The sequence below is a fragment of the Pan troglodytes genome, chromosome 4 (genome assembly GCF_028858775.2).
Source record: "Pan troglodytes isolate AG18354 chromosome 4, NHGRI_mPanTro3-v2.0_pri, whole genome shotgun sequence".
NCBI classification, from domain to species: Eukaryota; Metazoa; Chordata; class Mammalia; order Primates; family Hominidae; genus Pan; species Pan troglodytes.
This window is the reverse complement of record NC_072402.2, coordinates 13,445,293-13,459,309: the sequence shown is the minus strand read 5'-3', so window position 1 is coordinate 13,459,309 and position 14,017 is coordinate 13,445,293.

The following is a 14,017-nucleotide window of genomic DNA, read 5'->3' as shown; positions in this document are numbered from 1 at the left end:
GTTTGGTATGAGTCACATTGCAAATATGTTATTATCTATGTTACTAATATTCTCACTGCTTAAGATTGTAAAGGTCATTTCTTCTAATAGTGCAGCATGGGTATATTCTATCCATCCTCTGTCAGGAAGAGACAAGGTTATCTTAGTCATGAAGGTGAGGATCAGAGACATAAAGTCATGATATAGTTGGGAGACACCCAACCACTGAGAAGTTTCCAGAAAGAAAGATTTTAGTTTTGTAATTGTTTGCAAATAATTAATGAAACAAGGAAAATGAGCACCTTCTTTTAGATGACTGGTGGTGGAGAGTGCCACTTTAAATAGTCTTCCCAAAACTTGATGAACTACTGGGCACTATAATAAACCAGATGAAAAACACTGGCAGTCATTGCAGACATTTTTTAAAAGGTGATTTTCTAGGCCATTACTGAAGCTGATTAATTTCAGGAATTGTACTAACTGCAACTTATCTGTGGCAAAGGTGAGGTTTTGTGATTAATGATAGTGACGGATTTAAACGTGGTGTTAGAAAACATTTGACTTCAATATTACACCTGAAGGTGTAACTTGCTCTAACATTTTTAACATGCATTGGAAAAATAGACTTGTTGGACACAGAGTTGCACAAACCTTCATTTTATAGAAAGAGCAGTATCACCAAAGCACAATTAACAAAGTATGCTGTGTAAGAATCAAATCCTGGACATTAAGCTAGATGAACTGACAGGATGAAACTTTTGGACTATTTTTCCCAGCATGGATTAAGTTTGTTCTTTGTGTGGGAAAAAGGACACACAAAAATATTTGAAGACCAGCAAGAAGGAATGTAGCATAGACAAGAAGTATTTACTAAGGAAACCATGTTTCCCTCCATTACTCATCCACCATTCTCTGATATGTATTTTTCTAGTAAGTCTTAATCTATAATTTATTTTCAACCTCTACAAATTAATTAATTCTTTAGAATTTTTGAAATAGTTTTATGTTTTCTATTCATTTCTTTATATTTTCCTTCTCTCTTATATTTTTATGGCTTACATTGGATTTTTAGCTTTTGTGTTTTAATTTAGTCTTCATTGATGAAATATTTTCTATAATTTCAAATTGCAATTGGGTCTGTATATTTTCTTCACATCTTTTTTCTCAATCTTTATTAAAAATGTCTATTATTTTCTAATTACGCTGTTTTGGATTATAGATTTTTTATTCTATTAATATATTTAGATGTTCTTCAAATATTTTCCAACATATGTGCTCACTTTCTGTTTGGGTGTCACATTTTTATAATCCTTGCAAAATTTCAAAGTTTTTATTATTATTATATTTGTTATGGTGATCTGTGATCAGTAACCCTCGATATTGTCATCAAACCCAGGTTCAGCTGCTCACCTGTCAAAAGCCAAACACAGGAGAGGAGCGATGGCGGGAAGAAAGCAGGTTTATCTGGAGAACCAGTAATCTGAGAAGATGGTGGACTAGTATCCTAAGGTACTGTCTTAAGTCAGAACATATTTCAGGGTCTTTTTATGTTAAGGCTGGGCAAAGAGAAAGAGGTTGTTATCAAGAGGTGACCAACAACCACAGACATCTGGGCACCAGTGAGGGTTTGAGTAGACTGGGAATGTCTTTAACCTTGGTCAGATCACAATGCTCATATATATCTTTAACAAAACATAGTTAGCTGTTTTCATACTTTCTCTTTAATCTCAGAGTTAGTTTTAAAAACTACATGATTGCTGTTTTTGCATATTATCTCAGTGCTCTAAAATTATCCTAGTCTACATGCAGGTATGGGTAAAGACCTCTTAAACACAACTAGAGTGAGAGTTATGTTAGTTTTTTTTGCTGTATTCTTGTTAGGATGTTACTATTGTAATGGTTTGGGGGCACCAAAAATTCTACCTATATAAGATGGTGAACTCAATCAATACATGTTTATTTTCTGCTCCCCCACTGACAGCTCTCTCCCTCATCTCTCTATTTCTACTCAGGCCTACCTAGTTCCTGAAACAGAAGAATATTGAAATTAGGCCAATTAATAGCCCTACAGTGGGCTCTAACTATTCAACTGATAGGAAGAGTCACATGCCCCTCATTTTAAATCAAAAGATAGAAATGATTGAGCTTATTGAGGAAGGCATGTTGAAAGCTAAGATAGGACAGAAGCAGAGACAGACTGAAAGCTAGGTCTCTTATACCTGACAGTTAGCCAAGTAGTGAAAACAAAGGAAAAGTTCTTGAAGGAAATTAAAAGTGTGACTCCAGTGAACACATGAATGATAAGTAACTGAAACAGCCTTATGCTGATGTAGAGTAAGTTTGAGTGTTCTCAATGGACTATCAAACCAGACCCAACACTCTGTTTAGCCAAAACCTAATTCCAGGCAAGAGGCTAACTCTCTTCAATTTATTGAAGCCTAAGAGAGGTGAGGAAGCTGTAGGAAACAAGTTGGAAGGTAGCAGAGGTTGGTTCATGAGGCGTAAGGAGAGAGGTCATCTTCATAACATAATGTGCAAGATGAAGCAGCAAGTGTTGCTGGAGAAGCTGCAGCAAGTTATCCAAAAGATCTAGTTAACATCACTGATGCAGGTGGCTACACTAAAAAGATTTTTTAATGTAGACAAAACTGACTTATATCAGAAGGAGATGCCATCTAGGACTTTCATAGCTAGAGAGAAGCCAATGCTTGGCTTAAAAACTTCAAAGGACAGACTGATTCTTTTGATAGGAACTAATGTAGCTATGACTTTATGTTGAAACCAATACTCATTGACCACTTTAAAAATCCTAGGGAAAACAGTGATGCGAATTCTACTCTGATATGCTATATAAATAGAAAAAAATAAAAGCCTGGATGACAGCACATCTCTTTACAATATGGTTTACTGAGTATTATAAACCCACTGCAGAGACCTACCTCTCAGGCAAAAAGAAAAAAGAAAAAGATTCCTTTCAAAATTTTACTGCGTATTGACAATGTACCTAGTCACCCAAGAGCTCTCATGGAGATGTACAAGGAGGTTAATATTGCTTTCATGCTTACTAATATAACATCCATTCTGCAGCCAGTGGATGAAGAAGTAATTTCAACTTTCAAGTCTTATTATTTAAGAAATACATTTTGCAAAGCTATAGCTGAGATAAGTAGTGATGCTTCTGATGGATCTGGGACACGGAGTTGATTCCAACCCTAATGAATGACTTTGAGGGGTTCAAGACTTCATTGGAGGAAACAACTACAGATGTGCCAGATTAGTCACATGAAAGATAGCTAGAATTAAACACGAAACCTAAAATTGTGACTGAATTGGTGCAATATGATGATAAAGCTTGAATGGATGAAGAGTTGTTTCTTATGTTTCTTATGGACAGAAAAGAAAATGATTTCTTGAGATGAAATCCAATCCTGGGGAAGATTCTGTGAATGTTGTTGAAAGGTCAATAAAGGATTTTGAATATTCCACAAACTTATTTGTAAAGTAGCCACCAGGGTTTAAGGTGATTGACTCAAATTTTGAAAGAAGTTCTACTGTGGTTAAAATGCTGTCAAACAGCATTGCATGTTATAGAAAAATCATTCCTGATTTCACGGCCATCCCAATCTTCAACAACCACCAGGCTGATCAGTTAGTAGCCATCAACATCGATGCAAAACTCTCCACCAGCAAAAAAAAAAAAAAAAATATATATATATATATATATAACTTCTTGAAGGCTCAGATGATCATTACCATTTTTAGCAATAAAGTATTTTTAATTAAGGTATGTAAATAATTTGATATATAATGCAATTGCATACTTAATAGATTACAATGTTCTTTAAATATAACTTTGTATACACTACAAAATTTAAAAAATGATGTGATTCCCTTTATTTTGAAATTTTCTTTATTTCAGTGGTCTACCATGAAACCCCCAGTATCTCTGAGTTATGCCTTTATATGTAAAGGTAGAAATCTGATCAAAAGAATGAAGAGACAAAACTGGATACTTTATAATGCAAAAGGCCACAATAGCAACAACTGATATAAAGATGAAACAGCAAAAGATTCAAGGAGAAATAAAGACAAATTCAAAAATGAAAGACTTTTTATATGTGCTGCTTTGATTACTTAGTATTTTATATGAGTTTCTTTCTCTTTGTTCTTTTTCTGGAGTAGAGTTTTTTTTTGCGGGGGAAGGAATGCTGTACTCGCACTAAAATTTGATTTGTTGCTTAAAACAATATACTTTCAGATGAAAATTTGTGTGTTACAAAAATAACCAATATATTTGGAATATACTTGGAAGATTCACAAAAGTTTTCTAACAGCTTGACTGAAAAGAACAACACAAGAAATGTAAAGAAATAATATAAATAAATTTTGTGGATAAAAATAGGATAAATTAATAACAAAATCAAAATGCTACTTGCTGCAAAAATTTAAAATATATAAGCACCAATAAAGATGCTATATTAAATAACCCTTGATTCAAAGAAAAAAATTAGGTAAATTATAATTTTTTAAAGTGTAATGATAATGCAAAGCTAATAAACTACAATATAAGGAATTCAGCAAAATCAGGTATCAGAGGAATATTATAGTATTAGACACATATATCAACATAATATTATATAACTGTAAATACCAGTGTCAGAAAACAGCAGCAAAGCCAAACAAAGTAGAAGGACCAGATATAAGCAAAATTAAGTGATTTCAGAAGTGTAAATTAAGTTCAAATACTTTTTTGTATCTCGTAGATTATCAATTTATTCTCCTCAGCTCCTATACTATTATGAATTGAATTATGATTTCCTAAAATCTTTTGAATTCCTGCATTAAAACTTAAGTGATTATAACATATTATGTCTACATGTTGTCTTGTAATCATTTTCCCTAATACTCTAGTAAATATATTTACATGATTGATTGTTTAAAATACTGTTTGTCACTAATTTTTTTGTTGCAGATTTGGGGATAAATATTATATTTCTTAGATAAAACTAATTTGGAATTTTCTGTTTTATCATGCCTTTGAATAATCTAAATAAATATAACTTACTTATTCAGACAAGAATGAGGAGCTACTTCCTTATTATGAAGCATATATGTATGCATACATAAATGCTTCAATCAAGAACAAGACAAATAAGAAAAAAATTATTAAAAATACATTAAAATATGTAGTCCATGTGTATATACAACTATATACTTTGTACTTATCATAAAAATAATGACTAATGATGCCTTCTGGGTCCTCTGCTTATTTAACATTATGACTATACTGGTCAGTACAAATTGACTAGAGGAGAGAAAACAACTAGAGGCAAAATAAATTCAAAAGGAGAGGTAAAATAGTCTAGTTAGACAGCATAATTATACATCCTGACCACCAAAATATTCTAAAAAAAAAAATGAAAGTGATGTTAGATAAATACTTTAGGTAAAATTAACATAAAACCAATAAAACATATATAGACAAAGCAAGAAGTGGCTATTAGTTTTAATGGAAACAAGACAAAAGCAAAAAATTAAAAATAAAATGAGATACTACTACACACCTATCAGATAGAAAGGCTAAAATCTAAAGCACTGACAGCACCAAAAGTAGCAAGTATGCAGAGCAACAAGGAATGATGGGAGGAATGCTAAATGGCACAGTCATTTTGGAAGGCAGTTGATAGGCTTTTACAAAACTAAACATATTCTTTCCATATGACCACAAATGGTGCTCCTTGGCAACTTTACTCACAATTACCAAAACTTAGAAGCAAGGAATATGTTCCTTCAATAAGTGAATGAATAAACAGATGGTAGTGCATATAGGAAATGAAATATTATTCCATAATAAAAAGAAATGATCTATCAAGCCATGAAAAGACATGGAGGAAACTTAAATGCAGGTTTCTAAGTGGAAGAAACCAGTCTGAAAAGACTACATATTATGTGATTCCAACTATGTGGCATTCTGGAAAAGGCAACACCATGGGGAGTAAAACAAACAGTGGTTTCCAAAATTTTGGAAGGAAAAAGGGATGCATAGATAAAGCACAGGGAATATTCAGAACAATGAAACTATTTTGAGGATTATGTAATGGTGGGCAAATACCATTATTCATTTGTCAAAACTTACATTATGTATGACACAGCGAGTGAACTCTAATGTAAACTATAAACTTTAACAATGACATATCAATATGAATTCATTATTTATAACAAATATGCCAGACTGATGTAAGACAAAATAGGAGAAACTGAAGGTCATGATAAGACATAGGGGAAGTGTCAATATTTCCTAGTCAATTTTTCTGTAAAATTAAATCTGCTCAAAAACAAAATTATTTAACTTAAAAAAATGAGCAGACAAAATCTTAGTCATAAGCTTAATGGGAAATATTCCTAATCTAGAAAACCATAAAAAATTTATCAAGGCTCACTATTATACTTGAAGACCTATTATATCCTTGCACAGAAAGAAAATATCATAAAGTTATCAGTTGCCCAAAAGTTAATTTATAAATATAATGCATTACCACTAAAAATACCATCAAGTTTTGTTCTGAAGCAAGCTGATTATTAATTATAGTTGGAATCACGAACAGTCAAGGAGAGTAACAAATTTCCTAAAATGTAAGAGCAATTGTGGTGTGCTAATCTACCAGGTATGGAATAGTATTATGACGTCTCTACATTTAAAAGATTGTCGTATTGGCCTACAAGAAAGCAGACCAATGGAACAGAATAGAAATTCCATAAGTGAACACTACTACCTTTCAAAATTTAGACTATAAAAAGACATTGCCTCAAAAAAATGAAGAAAAATTAGGTTTTACAATAAGGAATATTTGAGATAACTTGCTAGTCATTTGGGAAAAAGAACTATATCAATTTCTCACAGTATATCCCAGATAAATCCCAAATGGATCAGATTATTAAATCTAAAAAACAAATAATTTTAGTTAATAAGTGAAGAAGGAATGATATAATTTGAATGTCACTATTTTCAAGCCTTTTTGAAATATAGATTATAGGCAATAGTCATGAGTGGGGTAATCATCCATAAAACAAGGACCAGTGAATAGTGGGTAGGTTTTGTTGAAATTTCACATGTTCAGGTGTAAAGCATTTTTTCTAGAAATGGAAACTGAATCAAATTAGGTCTTCAGATCTAAATATCAGAAAATAATTGGTATAAAGTATAGATAATACTTGGGAAGAGGTATAGGTCCATGGAAGTGTGTTTTGCATATTCCATAATGTAGTATAATTTACAGCATGAGTGTACCAGTTTATCAGCATGGTTTGTTATAATAAAGTGGGCTCTGAATTTGAACAAGAAAACAATGAATTAGATTCCTATTACAATTCCTGGGTCTTAGTTACTTAGAATGACTAAAACATATAATCAATAGTTTATATTATTATAAATCACACTACTCAATAGGAAAACAGAGTGTCTTGTCAAATAAAAAACACTAATTGATTTTGCAATTTTAAACAATGATTGGATCATTAAAACTATCTATCCTTATTATCCTACTGTATATTTAAATAGGTTCAGTACTAATTATTTTGGTATCTAAATTGTTAACATTATCAAACTGTTTGTCATATTATGCAAAAGGTTCAGCTAATGCTAAGCCTAACAAGACCTCTCTGTACTTGTTGAAATCTTGTGGTAGACAGTGAGCACCTATCCCCATAAAACATCATTTTTTTGAGTAAACACCATTCTTACATGTATAAGATGCTTGAAGTAAAATATCCATGAATGTATACAATTTTCCTATGATAGTTGTAACAGAGGCTGTCAGTACCACACTAATATCCCGTAGTCTTTGTCACACTTGCCCTTAACGTTCTTGTCACCCTTGTCCAATTTCCCACAGTCAACCTCTGACAAAAGATATCTTTTTGCCCTTCATGCATAGTAGACCTGTGTCTTAATCAGCCAAATCTCACAGACTAGGTGACTCAATTATGAATTATTTTCTCATAGTGCTAGAGATTGCAAAGTCCAAATAGAGCTTGATTTCTGGTAAGGGCTCTCTTCCTGGCTTGCAGACCACCACCCTCTTGCTGTGTCCTCGCATGGTGGAGAGAAAGAACAAGCTCTTTCTCTCTTCCTATTTTTATAAGACCAATAATACTATTGGATTAGGGCTCCACCTTTACAACCTCATTTAACTTTAATTATTTCTGAAAAACTCTATCTCCAGATAGTCACATGGGAGATTAAGGTTTCAACATATGAATTTAGAGAGACACAGTTCAGTCCATACCAGACTGAAATGGTGAGGAAATAATGGCTATTATTCCCAGACTTTTCTCCAGTAGCCCTCAAACAATGAGTGAAAACACTTGATGAGTAAATCCTCCAGTGGGCTCATTCTTAGGCAGGTGCTTCTACACTGGCTTTCAGAATTCTTTGGTGGGATTAAGCTCCAAGTACTCATGAAAGTAATTTATTGACAATGTACAGTCTACTGCGTGGCCATTGGTTTCTCCCTTACTCTTCCCTATTCTGTGCCAGTGATTCTTGGGATTACCTTTTAAATAAGCTACTTGTAATTAAAACTTTCTGGATATCTTTAGGGGAATCTCAACTAAGACAACTGGTATTGCCCTAGGAAGCAGATCTTCAGAATGGGATTGTGACATTGACTATTATGCTGGCCAGATGGCAGTCAGGGACTCATTGCTGCTTTTAGATAGGGTGGTGACACTCCTTGACATGTCATATATAGCATTACAATTCTGAAGACTATTACGTATTGTGAACTGAGATGTACAGCATACAACTGAAAGCATTTACGGACCTATGTAATATCCATAGTGCTTGAGATGCAAAAAAGTAATTTTAAGTATTGCATAGTTTTTGATTGTAGCTAAGGACCACAAATACTGTGAAGGAAGGAAATAATAGGCTTATGTTAGGTAACCACAAACTCATGGCTTGGTGTGAAAGCTAGAACACCTCCGTGACAAAGGCGCTCATCTCCTGGAGCCAGGAAAAAAACTGCACTGATAAGAATTCCAGCCACTGATTTTGTGAGTATAAGAGTTATAGAAAAAAGGTTAAATGTGAATCACAAGGATATGTTTTATGCTAGAATGGGGTCCCTGAGAGGTAAGTGAGGAAACCCTGGGACCTGGTATGCTGGCGTTTGGGTGGATGCACTTTAGGTCCCCCAGTCGCCAAATTTCCCTTGGTCTTACCACTCTTAACATTCTCATAACTCATGAGCAGTTTCCAACTGTCCACCTCTGGGCTAGAAGAAATAACTCTGTCTTCTCTGTTAGGAATGGCAGACTGAAAAGCACATGAAGCTCTCAGATGAAGTGTCTGTCTCACACGATGATATTTTATATCACCAAAATCTGTTTGAATTGCACCTCCATAATTAATTATGGAAGGATGAACCAGCTGAACCAATTGGAGAAAGTGTTCCTGCCCCACCAAAATAACTTCAGGGCTTGGCAAATGTGGACCAAGAATCGAGAAAATGCAAAAAGTGGATCTTGATAATAAAGAATGAAACTCTTCTAGAACATATCCCTAAAGTAAAATAATATAAAAATATTGATGTGGGAGCATGCTCCCATAACTCAGATAACTTAGGATATAAAGTTCTGACCAGGACACCTGGAGATAGTCCTAAAACACTTCTAGGATGGCTCCTTAAAGTTTATGTCTTTCCCCCTACTTCTCTTTCTTTCTCTTTGTCTTTCTTTTCTCCTCTTCTCTCCTTCACCCTCTTCTTCTCCCTCTATTTGTGTGTTTATATAAATAGATATATATATATGTGTATGTATATAATAATTATTATATATAACATCTATACTTAACACTTTAGTGGAAATATCAGAATTGTTTCATAAGAATATTGATAGAAGGGTCAAAAACATAAAGAGGTTTTCCTAGGGATGTTGGCTACAGGACCAACTTATTAATATCAGATGAACCAAAGCTCCATCACGAACCACTGCTCTCTATTAAGTAGCAGTATATAGAGTCTACATGATGTGAAAAGCTCTCCATGATGTAAAAAGCAGCTCCAGGCATGCTTGCCATAGTAGAGACAGTGTACCTAAACAAAGGCCATTAAAAGACTCTACAACTGGTATTGCTCCTCATAAACTGGAAATTTTCAGTCCAGCCAGTCCTAAAGTTGAGTGGGAACCATAGTACTCCATAGCCCAATGAAATAGCAGTGGTTTTGGCTTCAAGTCTGATCAAGTCTGGAGTATTCATGTATTACATATATGCCCTCTGAGGAACAGTTAATTTAATTTATCTCATTCTGTAGCCTTGTGAGAGGATCCTTAAGAGCAGCAGATGTCAGAGGGAAAAATTACAGTTCTGTTCTATGGAGACATCAACTTGATACGATGGTGTGCTACCAGAATGGACACACTGCCCCAATCTAGGTGGCCCCAAAATGCTCCTAGTACCCATGACTTTGACCAGTGTTTCTGGCCATCCAATTTGTGAGGAAGGAGAAGTGGCCTGAGGTAGGGATATTCCTGGAATTCTAGGACATACTGAGTGGCTTAGCTTTTTAAAAGTAATTATCAATTTATTATCAGAGTCCTGGAAGGAGCAAGTAGACAATTAGAAACAAAGAAGCCTAAGAAAGAAGCATTTGAATGCATTAGTGGAAAGGGACATGATGGGTGAAAGTCTCCACACTCGCCAGGTAGCATCCACTGTAGAAGAGGTATTATACCAGGTTACAGATGGCAGAAAATACTTTGTAGTCTCTCCCATCAAGTCTTTTTTGCCATCATTTAAATCTGGGATGGCCATGTTACTTGCTTTGAGAAATACAATAAGGCAGAAATGACAAATTGTAAGTTCTAAGCCGTGACTTCAAGAGGACATGTAGCTTCTGCTCTTGCTCTATTGGAACATTTTTACCCTGAGCTAGGCTGCTGGTGAAGTCACACGAAAAGTTGTATGAAAAGTATCTCAGCCAAAAGCCAGCAATCAAAGAGACATCAAAGCAAGGTCATTGTGTGTCATCTAGTGTTAGTTTAACTGACAGCTCACTGTGGCCAAATGGATATGGTCAAATGAGAAGGAGGGGAGAAGAAGGAAAGGAGGAAAGGAAGTAAGGAAGAAAAAGAGGGAAGGGAGGAAGGGGATGAAAGATATACTGCTATATGCGAAAGAGTAGCCAAAGAGTAAAAGCTACTGCCTAGCATCAAGGTTTGACTCTGAAACACCAACACCATCACTGGGTAAACAACCCCTGGACATCGTCTCTTCAGTGTTTTAAGCAACAGACTTGCATACCTGAAACAGGGTGCTCATCTGGACAAGAACAATAGGTTTTTCTACTTACTATGAGGGAGGGATTTTTGCTCTATTTGTTGTAGTACAGCGTGACTTTATAGCAAATGTAATCTCATTAGTAATATCATTAGTATAAATATATCTGAGATACTAGAATATTTCTATTATTAATACTCGTTTTTAGTATTTTAGTAAATTTTTACTAACAATAGAAATAATTATTAAAAATTTTGGTGAAGAAATCCCAGAGTCTGGCATTTATTTTAAATTGAATGTTTTTCGTTGACTTTTACCAATAATGATGCAATTTACTTCTCGTAGCAACAGTGCGCATGCTCCAAAATGTGACTAAGCATACATATGTCGACATAAGGTATATTTTTCTTGTGTCTCCATGTCCACATGTGAACAGCTTATTTTTATCTTTAAAAAATAAAGACCAAAAGAAGCAGTAATTAAATAGATTGGCAGAATATAATACTTTGCCTCATTTTTAAATTTGTTCTGCATTTCCTCAATGCATAGTGAAACAGATGCTATATTTTATCTTTGGGGCAGAGTTTGTCCAAAGTGCATATAAAACTGTCGTATATGTGATTTCCATTGAAATATATTCACTGCTCTGCTTATAAAATCTGTTGCATTGATATGAGATTAATAGTACAAAGGGACAAATTTGTTTTTAAACAAAAATAACATAATTATAGTGTGTACTCCAATTGCACTTATCTTCCTTTGCTTTTCTCTTTTTCTCTAATTTTGTTCCCTTATATGTCAACATACATTTTTCTAGGGTTCTCAGTGTAAGTTTCTCACTATTTTTTCAATTAATATTTTCCAGAAGGGGTTAAAATAGCTCTTATTTCAACTGGAAAGGAACCAATTGTGTTTTGGGAATATTTTAAATCATTTAAACAGACTTTTATTATTTGATTTCTATTTTGAAAATTATCAAACCTAAATAAAAACTGTAAGAATAGTACAATAAAAATGGATTAAACTTTGCTTAGATTTACAGATTTCTAACATTTCCTTATTTATTCCTACTTATCAATAAATATATACATATTATTAGGATTATTAATATTTATGTTGAAACATCCAAAATTAAGTGTTGGATAACATGATCCTTCACCCTTAAATTCTTTAGTATGAATATCCTAGGAACTAGGAGAACATTCTCTTATGAAACTACAAGGCATTTATCAAATTCACGTAATTTACATGGATGCAATACTTATAATTCTCATCAAATTCATGTTTAACTTTTATTAATTACCTTTAAAACCTCCTTCATAGCAATTTTTATTCAACTGCAGTTCCAACACAAAAATGTATTTTGCTTTCAATGTTAATGTTCCTTTAGAATACTTTATTCTGGAACTGTTTTTCAGCCCTTCACATTGATATTTCTGAATTGTAGAGGCCAAGAGCTTTATAGAAGGTCCCACAAGTTGTGTTTGCTTGCATATTTTATCCTAACTAGATCCAGGTAATTAATTTTTGGCAGGAATATAATATACTTGAAGCTGTATCCTTTTCAGTGTAAAATGATACATCAAGGAACACCTGGTATCAGTGCACGCCATCATTGATGCTGGTAACCTTGGTGTGGAAGTGACCATCAGATTTTCCCATACACAGTTTCCTTCCTTCCCTTAGAATTTGGTAAGTCATTTACGGGGAGCAATTTTGATCCTGTTTTCAACAAACATTCATCTAATGTTGAACATCCATTGATACATATCAAAATTTTTTTATTACAATGAGTTTAACTGTCATTTCTTCCACGTTAGTTGACATTATAGTGTAAAGAATAATTTTACTTTCTCCTACCTTTATGTATTTCTTTGTTTTACAGTTTTAACTGTTTTTATTAGAACTTAAAATTGGAGAGTGGGATCAAGAAAGTTTTGGTTTTACTTTGCAATCACATAAATTTACTATGCTTTTCAAAGAGTAAATGCATATTAGAAACAAAGTAAACTTTGTGGTTTTCAGAGTGCTGAAGTGATCCCCAGTGACTTATTCCTGTGTAACTCCTTTCCTTTGATTATGAACATGACCTGTGGACATGAGGGAATATGATTTCTATGATTATTTGTTGTATGGCAAATAGGATTTTTGCAAGTGCAAAACAATTCTCATATTTGTGAAAACCATTGATACTACTTGGAGAAATATACAGATTCTCTTTATAACTTTTGTTTCTAAAAAAGAGTCAGATAATATCCCATATTAATACATCTTTAAATTATGCTCTGGGTCCACCGCTTTCACAAAAGAACAGGTTTGCTGACAAGCATTCTCTAGAAAAATCCTTTACCCTCAGTATTGTCACAGTATAGTTAGAAATCCTAGAAAATCTCATGCCTGTTAAGCTAACACAGCTTGTTCTTAGAGATGGTATCCAAACTATACCAAGTTTAAGTCTACCTTTAAACATACCAATCCTCTACTATCCTGGATAATTAGGTTAGCCAAATGATTTTGCATTTACATGAAGCCTAATTTTATCATATTACAAGTCACATTATCTATTTATCTACATAAACTAATATGTGACTTTATAGAAAATATAGACAAACTATATTTCCTAAGACAATTTTCAGAAAAATGGATGTAAGCTTACTTTATTATATGAAACCATAGAATCTCTTTCAAATGTTTTTATATATGCTTCTTACGTTAGTTACTTTTGTGGCAGCATAGACGTTGAAGATTGGCTGATGTCCA